At 31.7% G+C, this 17,898-nt stretch overlaps 1 pseudogene; it reads left to right on the top strand.

Moving 5' to 3' along the window:
- Positions 1-9,052: 9,052 nt before the first annotated feature.
- On the top strand, positions 9,053-17,642 carry LOC123713325 (annotated as a pseudogene).
- The last annotated feature ends 256 nt before the right edge of the window (positions 17,643-17,898 follow it).

Here is a 17,898-nt window from a genome sequence, read left to right as displayed (position 1 = left end):
TTATTTTTTTGTATGTGTAAAATATCAACTAACATACAATTCCAGAAGTTTCTTAAGTATGTGTACTCCATAAACGATTTCTGGTAATTTATCCATTTCTTTCTAAATCAGAAAAAGCTAATAAAAACCCAAAGATGGACGTAGCTTTGAGTAATGACGGCACATTCGTTAGGGCAAACGCATATTTCGATCAGAATAAAGAAAACTGTAGAGTCGCTTACTAGTTTTTCTGCTTAGCTAAAAGTGGCGAAAATATATATATATATATATATATATATATATATATATATATATTTTTTAAATTCATTCAAATAATCTTAATGTATGTATGCATTTCATTAAATGAGTGCCCACCGTCCATGACCATGCGCATGTGATTCACATTTATGTCGTATTGTTTTACTAGGAGTGATTTTGCAGAAGTGAAGTTAAAATATTTTTAAAAAATATATTAGTTTTTAACGAGATATCGAAATGTAACCATGCTCCTGTAGAAGATGAAGCGCTTTTTGTAAGGGATCATTATCACTGTATTATACATTTTGCATATAATTAATTTTATTATCGTTAAAGTCTTGACAGATATCTACTTCTGATTTTTCTATGTTCAAATAACGTGTGTCAGCAGATTTTCGGAGCAATGTTAGCTATTTTCATTCCGTTAAGTCACTCTGTTATCAATCAATTATGCTGTTTTATTTGTCTTAAGAAATTAAGCTTTTATTATCCTCATTGCCTGTTTAGGATACAATCTCTGTTATAGCGTAAAAGTCGTTGTCATGTAAATAAGGTAATAAATTCACAGAATATTTAAAAAGTTTTCTTTAAATATCTTCTCGCATAAACCAATTTTTTTAGGGGCCGAAGGCTGGCCATGCGTCATACTCGTGAACGGGTGCTACTTGTGGTAACGGGTCGAACTTGAATTCGTGTAGGCGATGATGTTAGTTATTTCGACTATATATTTGCGTGCTGTACGAGAATGCTGATAGAGGACAAATCTTTGTTTATTGTTAAATATTATTTACTTAAGGAACATCAAGGTCATGTGGAACATGGTATCATGGTTGCAGCTCCTTACAAATATTGTGTAAAACAAAAATCTTGGCGATTAAAAAGAGGGGTGGGGAGTTTTTGCCAGTTCTTCTCTTTCGTTCTACGCCCTTGATTTGAGAACTGGCATTAAATGTAAAATTAGCAACAATTTATTTATTTCATTTTCTGACGTTCAAAAGTGTACATTGTTTTTCCTATATGAATAAATAATCTAATAATTATGTATGTCTAAATACGTATTTCTTTATTGACGTTAATAAGTGAACGTTGTATTACCTAAATGAATAAATGATTTGACTTTGAGTTTGAAACGCCATGGTCTATCCAAAATGACATCAGGCGACCAGGTAGTCTGCACGCTAATATCCTGTACTGTCACAATGCCCTCTAAGAATAACATATAAGAAATCAGCGGCGTTACAAACCTTATAAACCGACCTCAGATTTCTGTATATATATATTTCGTGAAAGTTCAAAGCCATTTTGTAGATCGCAGAAAAGAAACGTAAAACTTACTTGGGTCTAACTAAAAAATATTCACCAGTCACTGCAATTCAAGAGTCAAAAGTACATTCCAAGTAACCTACAATACCACTCTTAGTAATGCAACAGTAATGTTCCTCGCATAGTGGATTTTTAGAGGAACTGTATTTTCAGGGAATTAAATTTTCACGCCAGATGCAATCCAATATCTCCGTTTGAAAGAATGTGCTCGTCTTAAAACCGTCAGTGAATTTATTTTAAAACAATGTGTTCTGGTGAAAATAATGAATAAAAAGATGACTTTCTTATAAAGAGATTTCAAGTTTTATCTATACTTTATAAAGAATGAGGTTCACAACTTATGTTGTAGATTTTCTCTATATAAATGTATTACAGGATTTCCTACTCGCATAGCTTCTTCACCTAGGGGTCGTTTATCAAGTGGCCGATTCGACTATGATTTGGATTTTATTATTATACTCTAGAGGTTCATTGTAGACACCATATCTTTACGACTAAAAATTTAGTTCAAATTAAAATCTTTATTGCATTCCTAATGTTCATATTTTACACGTGAACGTTACAATTTATTACAATAAGGCCCTACGTTAGGCACAGCAATGTTGAGAGAGAGCATGCATCATTATATATATAATTATATTCTTAAACATCTTTATTCTTATAAGATACATTATTTATGTGGTATATTTGCATTGGCTTTACGATGCGCAAAGGAGAATAGAAAAGGTTGTTAACAGTGTAATACCATTTCTTATATAATAATTCCTTTAAAATTTTGATAAACCTCAAGCCATTTGTTGCATTCTTTAAATTTATGGTCCTGCCATTGACTTCCTCAATAAAAATATAAAATATTGATGTATCTTTAGTCTGAATGTAGGTGGAATCAGTTCATTTATATATATTATACAAATCTGTCGACTGTTGATTTATTTATATGTCTATATGTATTCATGCCGTTGTAAAGAACTTAAGCAATCGAACAATTAGCTGAAGAACAATACTAATTTTAAACTTTTGGTTTGTTTCTTATAAAGCTTAGTTTATTTTACTGGTAATTATAATAGAGTTTATATACGAGTATATAGTACTTCTAATTTTAGTTTTAGTTAACGATTCCACCTATAATATAGTAATATACTATTACACCTTTTTAAGTTCATTTTCTATGCACAAATGCGAGTGAAGGTTAAGTCTCGGTGGAGATCTTGCCAGAGAAAGACGGCCTATTTTTTTTTAAATAGAACTTATCCCTATGTCGAAGGCTAGAAACGTACCCACTGAAATTGGTGTCCAGGGGCTGCAGCGACTACCTTTCACGTCTATCCCTTAGTCGCCAACTTTATCTTTTAAAAACACAATAAAAATAGAAAATTCCATGAAAACTTAATAATAATATATTATTATATAATAATAATAAATATCGAGTATGAAAGTTTTAAAACGAAATTCAAAATTTAATTTATATTACGTCTATAATTTTAAATTAAAAAAATGAATAATTTTTGAACCAGCTGTATACGCTCTAGTTAGGATTTCGTTACTCCGTCTTGCAGTCGTGAAAATTGAGTTTTAATTTAGTTTTCATATTTTATGATTGTACATTTGAGTTAATTGTTATATTTTGTACAATAATTAAACAAATTCTCAATGTTTTAAATGAGCACTATACTGCACTTGTAATACATATTAGTAATAGTAATAAATACTGTACGCCTGTCAGAGTAAGTTTTTTAGAGTGACATGTGTGTAATGGAGCCGCTATACTGAGACTTGCTGACCTGTAAATGATGTTTTACAATATAAGATTAAATACATCGCTAATATCACTATTAAAAATCTAAGGTTGTGGTAGAAAATGAGGCTTTATTAACGTATTAATAAAATAAAAATTCGTAGCTATCAAAAAAAGTAAAGTCGGATGGAATCGAAAACTGATAATTAATGTTTGGAACTCAGCAACTCAAATTAAAACTGGGACTGGGAATCTGGAAGAAATGTCCACCAGGACGAGCAATATTTTGAAAGCAACTACACTAGACCAACGAAGCTTCGCTTAATATCTAGCATTTGAATAAAGGATCTTTCATGCATTATGTAAACCGATCCACGGTTTTGAAGCACGTATTGACACCCTTAACTATATTACAAACCGACTGTCTGGTCAGGTTTTCAAAGGTAAGGTATTCTAAACAGAATTTACTAAAAGGATGCAAACACAGCTAAACCCTACTAGGAATGTATGATTATAATCATAATAAGTCTAAAAAAAGATGGTACTTAATATTCTATTATAAAGTTGTAAAAGTTTCGTAAGTTATTCAAAGAAACCTATAAACCCTTAAATTTACCCTTCAATTGACAGAATGAAAATTTAGACCTTTGATATTGAGAAGTTTATGAAGAACGTTTTGTAGAAAATAAAGTTAGAAAGCTGTTCGTACTATTTTGTATTATTGGAGCGTAATCGGCTTTAAGTTATGCGTTGCTTTATAAGTTAAGTCTGTTATTAATAAATCTAATCAGAAACCAGACTAATTCTGCCAAAGCGGCTTGCCAGATGGCATGGGACGCTATACAATTTCCATACATACGCAGGCAATTTTATAGCGTACATGCGTGTTTAGCGATACAAGTGCACTCCGTATTCCATAACTCTCATTGCGTTATAAAAATCTAAAATATTTAACAGAATTTCCGCAATATCCAATAATAGGAACTATCAGGATTCAAGCATGCTAAGTAATAGACCAAGGAAGCAATATCCAATCTAATAATACCTTGAAATATATTTGAAAAAACCCGAAAAGGTACTATATCCATTACGTCAAGTAAATCACGTATATTCAGTCCATTTGTCTGCCGTAAAGGAGTCACCATTGGAGCCCGACGAAAGGCAATGTATTAGCCATTGTTAATGGCCAGTGAACAGTTTTGCACGCGGCCACAAATAGCTGCCTCACGGTCCGACAAATCGAATAGACTCCCCATTATATCAAGTCAATTGGATGGAAGACGAGATTCTTATTGAATTTCTTAGTATCGAACTTATAAATATAAATGTTTTTGTATTGTGCTGCGTTCATCTAAGTGCCTTTGTAAAAGAAAAATATCAGATGTTTTCGAAAACCTTCGCTCATATTTTAGACTTCAAAAAAGGCAAAATTTGTCAATTCCACGTGTATTTTTTTGTAAATTTCGTTTTCTTTATACATATTGTATTTGTTTGAGAGAAAATTTGAACACAGAGAGTCGGAAGATCTCTCTGATTTGGTAGCGACATTTCTTCAAGAATTCTCGTGTAAGGGAAGACAACTGATCCTTCTGTTTTTTTCTGGAGTATTATTGGATGAGAAATATGTGCCGTAATTGGCATACTACCACCGTACAAGTTAATGTTATTTGCACATACAAAAGATTTGGTGAACAGCCGGGATTTAAATGCATGACTTTATTGTCAGACTTAACCTTGGCTTACATTGCTACTACGTTTGTACATGTATATTTCTAGTATTATCGTAACTCGGTTAACCACTTTATTTAATACAATATATAAGTAAAACGTCCCCGCATTCGAGTGGTGAGACCAACCCTTTGAAAACATTTAAAATTTACGAGATGCCTTAACTTTGTCGCAATTTTTATAGCAAGGTATTTGACTAAAAGGCTCGCCCGGAGTCGTGTCATAAAGTGCCTGTTATAAAACTGTAGCTCAAAAATACAAAATTTTATGAGATTAAATCGCGCTACTAAAAACGCGCTTTTTGTATTGTTAAATTATTATTGAATATTTTTGTGGATTGATAGCACTTAGCTGACTTTAAAAAGTGGTTAAATAATGGATAAAAAAACGATGCAGGTAACATAGTAAAAGGCGTGATTAAGACACGTTAATTTGGTACGTTTATACACAGTTTAAACAAACAAACCGTATGTAAATGTGCTTTTTTTATTTTATAAAATGTATGTATACAAGAGATCCAAATCTATTATTAGAATTGACTTAATTTCAGTATGACGTTTCGTGTTGGTTCGCTGTCCAAGACACGCCTACCAGTGACACGATACTTCTAATATATATGAATATTCTAATCTGTCAAACGCTCTTCAGTGACACCTACACTTAGCTAAGGGTAATATTTATAATATTTATTTACCAATAAACTTTCTGTGAATTTGCGCATTTAACACTAGCTCGTACGATGATGCAAAACATCGTGAGGGTACCGGCTTGCCTTTGACCCAAAGTCAACGGCGTGTGTCGAGCACAGGAGGCTGATCACCTACTTATCTATTAGATTGATAAAATGATCTTGAAACAGGTTTACGTAAAAAAGGTTGTAGTACCACTGATTTATTTTAAATGTACAATGCGGCACCTTTAGCCTTCATTGAAAGCAGTAAAGGTTGTTGGCAACGATACTCTAAAGATAGGTATTATATATATACATAACGTAAATAATACGTTAATAAAAGGCTTAAATATTATACATTCCCGGTTTTATTATATCAGAGAACTACATTTACCTATAAGTTAAATTAGCTACAATCACAAGGTAAATCTAGTGTTAAGACAATTTCCTACAGAACAGCGCAGTAGTTAATTTTTTTTTTTGGTTTCGACTCGAACTCACTCCACCCATTACTACATTACTAAGATTAGGCGAGGACGCGTTATGTACTGAGTAAAGTAAATTCGACTTCGTTAATCGAGATTTACTGGACGCAGACAAAGTCGCAAACAAAAGCCTCTATATAATAATAGTGAAAATCCAATTAGTACCCGGAGCTGTTAGTCCATCCGCATGATTGATGCTGAACCACTCAACCAAATATACTAAAATCTAGTTTGTTTGGGATTTTAGCATGATCCCAAACTAAAATATTTTCACAGAAATGTTTCCAATTGATACTAAAATTATTGAAACTAGACAATCCTAGACTATGGAGCATTACGGACTTGTAAATAAAATACAGCTAAAATCGAAATCTGTTGTAACGACATCGAAGGGACTCCTGATGTTTGGTCATAAAAACCGATAGCCTTAACAGCCGATGACGTTGTTAAGTACCCAATGCTTTTACCCACCGGGACCTTTGATTTTGGTTTATATAACCGGTATGTCGTTCTACACGTTGTCGTCGTGAACGGTTTTGACTATAATATATTAAACACCCGCGCGTACGGTGAAGGATTACATCGTGTGGAAACCGGAATGACTTAGACCCAACAAGCCGACGGAAACAGTAGACTGAAACCAACTAGCCTCTTTGAAAAAAAAAACAAATGACTACGAAGCAGATACCGAAATCTGAGGCCCAGACCAAATCTTGTAGACTGGGTTCTTTTACACTTGGCGCACGGCTCACTCCCATTCTTATTGTAGTTCTAAGGGCTGGCATGTCAAGTTTCCCTGTGGTTTCTTATTCGCACTGGCTTATAACGTGGCACTGTTTAAGAGAAAAGCAAAAGGGCATAGCTTAGACAGGCGTGACTAAGACAATACTTAGACAAAAACAAAGACCTTGATACTATTTTAGTCTACCTATTAACTTATACTATATCATACCATCTAGCAAATTTCGGTTCGGCAAACGAAACTAAAAATCTTCACTCAAATTGACTTACTAATATTATATACATCGTATAGTAAAATTTTATGACTAAATTATTCAGAAAAATACAGTTCTTAAAAGTATTTTTGCAAAGCCAATGCTTCCATTGCGCCGTAATCCCAGCTTTAAATTCAAATATAATTTTCATACAAACGTTGCGGGTGGCGTTTTCCATACATTACTTATCGATATATAGAACGTTACCTGAGGATTTTTATTAAATCATCGATATTCTAAATTGAGCTTTATTTTGTTTAGATAAAGATGCATTTTCATTATATTTATTACAAAAAATAAAGAATTTATATTCTAACTTTGGAAATAGCATTTTAAATAACAAAGAAGAAACTTTATTTAAATAAAGACATAGTTGTCAATTAACAGAACACGGTGTCGTTTATTTAAATAAAGTGTTAGAGTGGTAGGATATCCATTAATAATATTTATTTGTACCAGTATCTGCATTTTCAAATAGTTTATCTACTTACAGTAATACCTTAAAGTTTTGTTTTTTTGAGTATTTTAAACAACTACTCTTTGGTATTTACAAAAAAATATATATACGGAAACCAATGTAAGTGCATATATATTCAGCTCAGTAATCTGTATGTTCCTAATTATATTATTTAAATCGCATTACACGACGCAGTGAGTAGCCGTTGTTGATGTTATGTATTAACAAAAATAGTTAAATGATAACATTTATTTGTGTCGCTAATCGTGCCTTTAGTAAGTATATATTCTTAATTATAATTCATAACAACGAAATGTAATAAATATGAAAAACCTAGAATATTACCAAAAATATAATTTTATGCAAAACTCGCTAACAGAGACGGTACCGAACTTTAAAAATTTAAACTCTCACAAGTAAAATGTAAATTGTCGATAAAATTTGCAAGAATTTCCCAAATTACTTTCAAAGCAATTGTAATAAAGGAAAACTTCTGTTTTGGACAATCTTTGATGTCTTTATACCGTTCTCGGAATTAAAATTGGCCTTGATTAATTAGATGTATTTTATATTCTAATTGAATAAAATTATATCAAAATTAATATCTACTAGTTTATTCGGAAATATATCTTAAGTTAATAATTTACTTTACGGTTTCGTCTTGTTCTTTGATTTTGATCTATGTAGGGATGATATTTAATAGTATTATTAATATCTCACTAAAATATAGATAGAATAGATATTTTATTTAACAATGTTAACAGTAAAGCGTAAAATCCTCTACTCAAAACTCATTTTTACCTCTTCTGTACACCATGTCACTAAACGTGCAAACTAAGCACTTGGTCATACTGCTAAGGAACCCACAAGCTTTAAGCTAAAATCTAAAGCTAAATTTAAGTTGCACCGGTAATCTGACGTAGTAGTGAGCTGCGCCCGTACTCTGTAACTTCCAAGAGATCCCACTCAATAAAGAGTATTAGTCAAGTTTGTAACCTATTGAGATTGAGAGATGGATATTGAGAGAACACCATATAAGTTGCATACAAAAATGTAGGGTCGAAATCGCTGTCGCTATTGGAATTTACAGAGTACGGGCGCTTAACATCTATGTATACCGATACAGCGTGAACAAACTGTTAGCCTGCCAAGGACCAATCTTAAAAAAAAAAGATATCTATGCACAACGGAGGATCTAAAAATAGCATTCAAGATTACGATATAGCCTAACTTAAAACTAACCTGATTTACTAAAAAGGATATTGAATATAACATCGTGTCCAATAACACTACTTACAAACTGTATGTGTACCATGAAAATATTATATTATATAGTTCTCCTACCACTAAACCTCTCAATCAAAGATTCTTATATTAATATTTACTCTTCACTGATGCTATAACACCTCTAACCGTCAGTAGTTTTCTTATTGCGTTGGAAAAAAGACATGGAATACAAACCTATAAAGCAATTTTTGAAGTTAAGACATGACACATTACAGTATGTGTATAAATGTATCAATTTTAAAGATGAAACCGAAATGGAAGATGCCATTAAATTAGAGAGTGGTTGGAAGAGCAGCCACATTTCAGAAGAAAAGACTTTTGTGAGTATAATAACACGTATTTGTTTAATAATTTTGAAATAATTGGATTGTTACTGAAAACCATTCAATTTAATTCAAAGACTAAAATGCTTTGTTTAAATGTTTTGATCTTGGGTTTGTGTTAATAACCAAGTGTTGCATTAATATATATTTATATATCTGAACATATCTATGAATATCTGTGCAGGTGTTTCAAGGGCACCAGCTCTTTTCGTTAGCTGCGCCAGTAAGCAATATTTTTATTTACGACTGAACATTTGGAAGATCCATGCGTAGCTCGCAGGTTGTTGTGGGTTACTTAAACGGGTTTTTTACGTTTCTTTATTGGTATCTATCCTTTCGATGAATACATATACGAGTATGAAAATAAATTTAAATCATTTAAACACTTAGAACTTACAATATTGTTTTCGCGTTGTTGTGTATGTCAATTTAAATGACATAATTCTGACTAACAAACATTTGAAAACGCTTTGACATTTCTAATGAATCATAATGTAAGGAGTAAATAATTAATTTTTCGTTTAAAGTGTTAAAAAGTAAATATGCAGCACTCGTTTATCTATTACGTACAAACGTTGATGAACAACAAGGCTATTGAGACAAGTTTACCTGAAGTGGTTTGTATTTGTATATCATTATTATTTAAATTTATGCTTCAATAAATAAACGCAAATAAAATATCGAAGAAATAGAGAACTATAAGTTCAGGCTGTCTTTCCTTCTTTATCAATATTTTTTAGTAGTTAAAGGTTGTATATAAGTTATATAAAATAAATAAAAAATAAATCAATGGATCTACCACCTTTTTAGGTCTGAGTCTCAGATTTCTGTATCTGTTTCATGAGCATTGTTGACCGAATAGGCAAGTAGGTGATCAGCCTTCTGTGTCTGACACACGTCGGCGACTTTTTGGGTATAAGGCAAGTCGGTTTCCTCACGGTACTTTTCATCACCGTTCGAGGTAATGTTAATTACGCACATAGAAAGAAAATCCATTGGTGCACTGCTTATAAGTTATAGTATATATATATAATATATTAGAGTAACATATTTAAAAAGAACATACACACTACACATGCAATTTTTTTTTAGCTCACAATTTATTGCGAGCCAACATTATTATATCAAAGGGATCGATAGAAGTTACTAAGCAGAGACTTGACAAGATGTGTACCTTACGGACTCTTATGCCTGATCACTTTAAATGTTTTGATGCGAAGAAGGATTTTGAAGATGTATTTAAAGTTATGTAAGTATGTATTCAAATATTCTGGGTATTACAAAAACTTAACTGTAATGTTTTTAAATGTATTTTGCAGAAAACCGATTATCCTTCCTCAGCTTTCGAAAGACCACTACCGAGTGTTCACAGTAAAAGTCTACGATGGTTTGCAGGCGGCAGAGATAACACAAGCTATGAAATATACTATGTTGGTAAGAATTTTACAACCTACATTATATTTTTATAAAATTAGTTAACAAGACAAGATTTCATTTTAATATTAACGGTTCAGTAGATCCAGATATAAATATCAAGACTAAATCTAAAAAAAAAAACTCGAACTGTACCTATTTATATTTCTGATTATTTTATAGTCAAATTAGTCAGAAACCATAACTACATAACTACACTACATAGTGCATACAGACTACTATATAATAAATGTTTTATAGCGTTGACGTTTCAAAAGAATTCATAGTCTGTGGAACTCTCGAGGCGTCATCTACGCAATTTAATTTCCAATTTTACCAATGAGTATTGCAACGGTAACCTGAAATTAGGCTGGTTTTATATGTTTATCGTAATAATTTATAAATTAGACATCTTTTATTGTTCACAATTACATTATTTGTAGATTAGTGAATACATGAAGCAATGTGACTTTGTAGGAGAATACATTGGAATTTTCGACTTAACTGAAGTTAAGAGCATAGTGGAATTGATAACAAAATTGAACCTTATGGATTTACGAAATACATTAACAGTTTTGTTTATAAGTTTAGTATTATAAATAATCATATTCTAGCATTGTATATTAACACTCTTTTAATTTTATTACACTCTAATATCCTTGGAAATTAGTGCATGCCGTTAACCTCAGGTTTTTCTTCTCTATGACGTCTCATAAACAGCAGTCTATATATTATTCTATGGAAAGTATAGATATTCTTAATACTCTGCAATTTTGCAATACACAAATGATCGTTATGCTACGATTAAAAATAAATACTTACCCCATTATTCATAAAAACTAATTCGACAATTTTAATAAAAGTATTCTTGTCTCTTATTGTCAAACTGTGTTTACAGAAAAGAGATAGGTGAGTACCTAATTAAAATAATAAAACTATAGAATAAGGGATTTTACTTACGTATACGTGTTATTGATAAACTAATTAAACTTCAAGGAAGGTCACGGGATGCGTCTCAAAGGAATATATTTTGTAACAACATCTAAAGTAATCGACACATTGATCGGTATATTGAAACAAGTACTGAAGCCAAAGATAATAAAACGAATAAAGGTATTTAAAAAGTGGGAAGAAATCTATGATTTAATTGGAAGGGAAATAATTCCAGCTGATTTTGGTGGCTATGAAAAAACGGAAAAAGAGATACATGGTTTGTGTTATATTTATAAAACTATAAAATCAAATAATGTTTGCAAAGGTAGAAGTCATAATTAAATGCATCTTTGTAGTGTGAACTAAATTTCCGCACAAAGACACTTATCATTTCGTCCATTGTCGGTTAATAGCATACATCTTATATGAACTTGAAGAAAAGAGCGTATCAGTTCTTAAAAGGCTGGCGACGCACTTGCGAGCCCTCTAGCAATGTCAGGATCTATGGGTAGCGGTATCTCTTAACATCAGATTAGCCTCAAGCATGATTGCCCCCTGTTATATAACGAAATAAATACATAGGCATAACCTGACTGGCTCCTATAAAGGCTAGTGGTGATCGAATTTATTTATCGAAACATAATTTTCTTGCTTAGGGGCATGCACCCGCAATCATTACTTGATATGTAAACCAAAGTAGGCAACGTCATAATTACTTTAAAAAAATATCATTACAAACGCACTAATGGATTTATAAAAAATTTAACATACTTCGACTAACATCTTAAGTATAGAAACGAATAACAAACCTCTGTCTTTTAACTCATAATCATAGCCAGTCTTTTTTTATAAAGACCAAAATTTTTAGACGATTGGATCGAGGCTCTAAGCGACGAGGGTTTCAAGAAATACTTTCAGGATGTAAGCTCTGCGAGCACTGTTGAAAGCTGCAGGCCAAATCCATGTTTAGTCAGGAGTACGCTGGTTTACCAGGCACATTCCGGCTGCTAAATGTTGATTAAGCGAAAACTTACATGGTGACGAGAGATTTCATAAAAGTTTTAAGACAAATGTGACTATTTAAAGCTTCGCTGTAATTGTATACTTATTTTTGTACATGAATCGTATTCATATATTATATTTAATAGGAATAACAACATATTACAAACTAAAAAAGTATTTGTGATTTTGAATATTATTTCCCATCATATGATAAGAAACTTCGGGAATTGCATTTACAGCTATGTATTTATAATACATTATTAAGTAATATACACTTAATAATTGATTATTAATATAAATTTAATTAATAACAGCTTTGAAGTAATTATATCTAATAATTAATTATTTCGATTGTTGATGTATTTTTGTGTAAGTATGGCAAAGGCCATTGTGGAAATTCTTGGAAATTCAATTCAATTGTATTATCTTATTTAACACTAAAATCTTTATAACATTTAACTGACTTTATTGTATGATGTCACGAGTTTGACTTCGAAGCATTTAAAATGTTCTGATCATATTTTTGTATTTATAACTTAAAAGTTTACTTTGTTGCCATACAACTTTCGTAATAACCCGAGAGCAGGTTCAAACATATCTAAGTTCCTAACTTTTAACGACCATAAAATAGCTTAGAATTTTTTATAGACAAGATTCTGAAATCTGAGAACGTGCGATCTACTTTACTCTCAGCGCTGGCACGAAATTAACAAAAATTGTTACTTCAGTACCGTCGTGCTTCGAATGTAAACAACATGCCACCGATGAAACCTTTAGGCTATAATTATCTGTATAACATTGCATGACCTCCAGTCTTACAGCGGTATTCAGAAACGATCATTAAGAGCTATAACTGTTTACAACTAACGCGTGCAGTCCTCTACCTATCTATCTGTGGTGATCTATGTATCACCGTTATATTATTAACTAATAACTCAGGATAACAACAAAAACTGTACAAGGTCCTCATAACTTTTAATGTGCAAATAAAATGTTAAACTTATTCATATATTTCAACATGTCAGCCATAATATCTTTTTTTTAACATAAATTTTGAATAAATTATTTTCTATGCCGGTTTAATTGTGTAATTTTTGTGCTATTTCTATGTTATGGTCATATCAATTCACATTTTTCCGTAAGATATTGCGTCTGTTGTGATAAAAATACATAATAAAAACAACTCACGAGTCAATGATAACCAGTTATATTTCGACTGCAACGAGTACGAATGTACTTTGTCTTATAATATATTAAATTGTGAAACAATGGATTTTAAACCGAAGAAATCAATATTACACCTTTCAAATGAATGCAGTGAACTTGGGATGCAAACTATTAATTTAGGAATAGGTGATATGGAAGAAATTATAGAAATCATAAGAAAATGGATTGAAAGACAGCCACACTTCAAAAGCAAAAATTTCAGTGAGTTATATAATTTTTATTTTGTTTTACAATAAAGTAAAAAATAGTATTTTAAAGTCAATGTGTTTGTGTTGCTTAAATTTTAGAAAAACTACTCGTAAAAAATATTTGTTTCAGTTTTCATTCTTGATTTGTCGCGGGAGTCTTCTAGTACAACTTTTTGCCTACTTGTTTATAAATTAGATTTTGTTAAAATGCAAGTCTTTAGGTACTCTTCTGACATTGATATCTTTGTTTGTCAACACAAAGCTACTACATGTATATTATTAAAAAAAAATAAGAACTTATAATTATATTATATATCTTATATCGGGAAAAAACTAATGTTAAAAGAGAATGCTGAGATTGTTTTCGCTTGTTTTAATTAATTCAATGAATAAAAAATATTTCATTAGTAGATCAGTACCGATTGGCTGGATAGTTGTAGTTATGATTTCTTCACAAAGAGAAACTTGCTTTAAAGTTTAACCACATTTTATTCCAGGCACAAACTATCTGAAAATGAGCATTCTTGGGGCGAAAGGATCAATAGAGCGAGTCAAAAATTTATTAGACAAATCTTGCACTTTGAGAACTTTGCTACCACATTATTTTCAATTTTCGGATAGAAACAGTGATTTAAAGGAACTATTTGAGGTCGTGTAAGTTTTACAGAATACTGAAATATTTTTTTGTCCATTTGGCACGTGCAAAGTTGTTGAGACAGTTAATATATTTTTATTAAAACGCTAACTTGATTGACGCTGGGATTGAACGATTGAAATTGTAATGTTATTGAGATTGAAATGTTAAATATCTATCTCATTGATCTTGTGGTTGGCATGAAAGAGGAGATATTGAGCTTCGAGTTCCGGGGTAAAATCAAACCGTTGTCTCGCATTGAAGCTGTCGGATTCTGGGTTCATTTCCATTAGAGTTTTAAAATAAAGAGTGCACTCTCAGCGACCACACTGTGTGTATACATTCCGATTACATTTGTTAATTTAATGTATTGTAAGTTTATTAATGTAGCTAGGTCTCAACATATATAAGTTACATTGGCGAAACCAGTCTGGCAAACTGCTATTAAAAAGTTTTAATTTTTCCTAATTAAGGATTCAGCTAGATTCCTTATTAAACAGAACTAATTAAATCATAATCCAATTATTTAGATCTTTCTTCGTATATTAAGTCTACATTGATTATTAAATATTTCAGTACCCCTGTTATTTTACCCAACTATTCAAAAGACAATGCAAGAATATTCATAATGAAATTCTGGAGTGATATTAAGAAATCATCACATTTAACTGAATTGCACAAAAATTCAATCCGAGTGAGTTTATACAATTAATAAAGATTTATAATAAGTGTGTTAAATACTACTTTTCTTATTATTGTTCAAAATCTCGTATGACAGTATTAAAAACAAAACTTCTGCAATCGAAATTCATTAACAAAATCACGGTATTTTTGATTTATACAATATATCGATGATGATGATGAAATTATTAGATAAAAAACATATCTAATCATGTCATTATTATCATCATCAATGGGTGTACAGCCCCTTATGCATATTAGTCTCCGCATTATTTCGCCAAATCAATCGTCTCGTGCTTCTTACGCCCAACTTCGAACACCTTCTGAGCATCAAGCTACCGGGTTTTCTCTTGCCAGGTTGTAAGTTCAGTTTGAGTATCTGTCGTCCACCATTCGGTGCACATGTCCAAACCACTTGAGCCAGACAATGTTGACGTGTTCAAGGATGTAATAAAGACACGTATAGATAATGTCGAAGACAAACGATCGAGTTGTCACTTGTGCCCTGTTTTTTTATAGAACAAGGGGCAAAATGGCAGGAGGCTCACCTGATTTTAAGTGATACAGCCGCCCATGGACACTCAATGCCAGAGGGCTTGCGAGTGTGTTGCCAGCCTTGTAAGAATTGGTACGCTGTTTTCTTGAAGGACCCTAAGTCGAATTGGTTCGGAAATACTTCAGTGGGCAGCTGGTTCCACATAGTGGTGGATCGGTGGAATTTTGAGATACCAGGAGTTTTTATTCATTTAAATTAAATATGAATACTTTTCAGATGATTGAATATATAATGCAAGTAGACAATGTATCTACTATGCATATGTGTGTAGATCTTACGAATATAAATGTATTCGATCTAGTATCCAAACAAAATCCTTTTGAACTGAAGGATGTTGCTTCAATAACCATGGTGAGGAAAAAAAATTGTATTAAGCAGAAACATTAATAAAACATTCGTTAATAGTTAAGAGGTGGTTTGTGTAACAGTCGGCAAAAATAGATTCTACAGTAGTCGCACATTTTTTTAGATATATAGGTATAATAATTTACCTACCACAAAAGATAATTACAGAACTACAAAATTTTGTGATGAGTTCAAGAAAGCCTAATTAATTGATTTCAAAAATTCCAAATACTATAAATAATAGAGGAGTTTGAAAGTACTTTCATTTATTTATTAAAATCTATATTGCCTATGTATAAATTATTGTTATTAAACTTTAAGTGTGATACTCGGGATGGCTTGAAAATATATAAAATGCGCCATTTCCCAGAAAAATTTCAAGGGTAGTCTAGTCTGGAAGTTGTTTGAACACGCACATGCCGCGGAAACATACGTAATGCTTAACATACAAACAAGACCAGCTGTTCTTCTGCTCTCATGTCGTCGTGTTGATCAGCCGTCCCCTCGTAGTTCGGCTTTAATATACATTGCACAGTCTCAAACATGTACACTATAAACATTTCAAACGGCAAGTCTCAATAGAAATAGTCCGCCGTGGCCGGAAGTGTTTATGAATGGAAATCAAATATGTTGTATAACAACAAATATTATAATAACAAATGTTCTGACGCACACAAGTATAATAAACTGAGTAGGCATGCAATCAGGTCCACTAAAGAATATTTTTAAAGCTGCCAATTACGTTCTAGGGAGGATATGGAACGAGAGTAAAAGGTGTACATTGTATAACCACATCAAAGTACGTTGACGCTTTTGTAGCTCTTTTAAAGCAAGTGCTCTCGCCGAAGTTAATAAGCCGGATACACGTGTATAGAACTTGGAGTGAATTGTGCGATGTTCTTGGTAAAGATGTTATTCCAATTGAGTTTGGTGGAAATGAGAAATCTATTAGAGAAATTCACGGTTGGTTCAATTTATATATAGATTATATCGCGTAACTTTTGATTGAAGATACGGATCAAAGATAGTAGAGTAGTCTTTATAAAATATATTATGAGCAAGTATAGACAATATTTTAATATTAATACGCTAAACGAAAAAATATATATAGTTCAAGGATTTTTATTGATTTTAAACTGAACGTTTTGTATTTTTGTTTCAATTATTTAATCCATAACTATACATAGCAATTCTCAAATCTGCATACGTTCCAGATGACTGGCAAGATGAGCTGTCTTCTGAAGAATTCAAGAAGTATCTAGAAGAAAGAAGTAAAATGTGTACTGATGAATCTCTACGGCCAAAGGATAGGTTTAATGACGAATACGCCGGAATGCCGGGTTCATTTAGAGCTTTAAGTGTTGATTAAATATATTTAATTTATTAATCTTTATAGAACGAATTATTATAATTATACTCATTAAATTTAAGTTTATTACTTTAATTATCTCTAAGGTGTTGGGAATAAATATTTAAAATAACATAATTATATTTATTACAGAACCTTTCAAACGGACAATAAAAAAAATGTTTAATGTATATACTATAGACAAGACAAGTCCTGGAGGGACTCGCGTCGTATTTACCTGACATTGACAATTAGCATGTGAAGTTAATATAATATGTCTTATTTTAATTTAACTCTATCTGCATATAGTTTGAAATCCAACACACACAAG

The sequence above is a fragment of the Pieris brassicae genome, chromosome 8 (assembly GCF_905147105.1).
Source record: "Pieris brassicae chromosome 8, ilPieBrab1.1, whole genome shotgun sequence".
NCBI classification, from domain to species: Eukaryota; Metazoa; Arthropoda; class Insecta; order Lepidoptera; family Pieridae; genus Pieris; species Pieris brassicae.
This window is presented reverse-complemented; position numbering and strand designations above follow the sequence as displayed.